Below are 964 nucleotides of genomic sequence, written 5' to 3'. Positions count from 1 at the left end.
CTGTTAGGTTAGGGGTTCAGTACACGGGCCACTGTTAGGTTAGGGGTTCAGTACACGGGCCACTGTTAGGTTAGGGGTTCAGTACACGGGCCACTGTTAGGTTAGGGGTTCAGTACACGGGCCACTGTTAGGTTAGGGGTTCAGTACACGGGCCACTGTTAGGTTAGGGTTCAGTACACGGGCCACTGTTAGGTTAGGGGTTCAGTACACGGGCCACTGTTAGGTTAGGGGGTTCAGTACACGGGCCACTGTTAGGTTAGGGGTTCAGTACACGGGCCACTGTTAGGTTAGGGGTTCAGTACACGGGCCACTGTTAGGTTAGGGGTTCAGTACACGGGCCACTGTTAGGTTAGGGGTTCAGTACACGGGCCACTGTTAGGTTAGGGGTTCAGTACACGGGCCACTGTTAGGTTAGGGGTTCAGTACACGGGCCACTGTTAGGTTAGGGGTTCAGTACACGGGCCACTGTTAGGTTAGGGGTTCAGTACACGGCCACTGTTAGGTTAGGGGTTCAGTACACGGGCCACTGTTAGGTTAGGGGTTCAGTACACGGGCCACTGTTAGGTTAGGGGTTCAGTACAGGGCCACTGTTAGGTTAGGGGTTCAGTACACCACTGTTAGGTTAGGGGTTTAGTACACGGGTGCTGTGTGAAAGTGATTTACATTTTACATACACCCTTCACCCTTCCATATAGTCTAATATAATAATAATAATAAAAATGCCATTTAGCAGACGCTTTTATCCAAAGCGACTTACAGTCATGTGTGCATACATTCTACGTATGGGTGGTCCCGGGATCGAACCCACTACCCTGGCGTTACAAGCGCCATGCTCTACCAACTGAGCTACAGTTACTATGGCAACTGTCAAACAATGCCCCCCACCAATTTGGCTATAATTTATACTTTATTTTGATTGTTTTACCTTTATTTAAATAGGTAAGTCAGTTAAGAACAAATTCTT

The 964-nt window shown here is 48.7% G+C and overlaps 1 long non-coding RNA gene across 2 annotated transcripts; it reads left to right on the top strand.

Annotated features, from left to right (window-relative positions):
• On the top strand, positions 1–583 carry LOC127923634 (uncharacterized). 2 transcript variants are annotated; one of them, XR_008114879.1, is made up of 3 exons: positions 1–162; positions 256–472; positions 534–583. It is a non-coding gene; the product is annotated as an uncharacterized LOC127923634 (long non-coding RNA). The 2 variants fall into 2 exon arrangements; XR_008114880.1 differs by having other exon boundaries at positions 503–583.
• The last annotated feature ends 381 nt before the right edge of the window (positions 584–964 follow it).

The sequence above is a fragment of the Oncorhynchus keta genome, unplaced genomic scaffold (genome assembly GCF_023373465.1).
Source record: "Oncorhynchus keta strain PuntledgeMale-10-30-2019 unplaced genomic scaffold, Oket_V2 Un_contig_30270_pilon_pilon, whole genome shotgun sequence".
Classification (NCBI taxonomy): domain Eukaryota; kingdom Metazoa; phylum Chordata; class Actinopteri; order Salmoniformes; family Salmonidae; genus Oncorhynchus; species Oncorhynchus keta.
The sequence above is the reverse complement of the archived record's forward strand: the minus strand, read 5'-3'. Positions and strand labels throughout refer to the sequence as shown.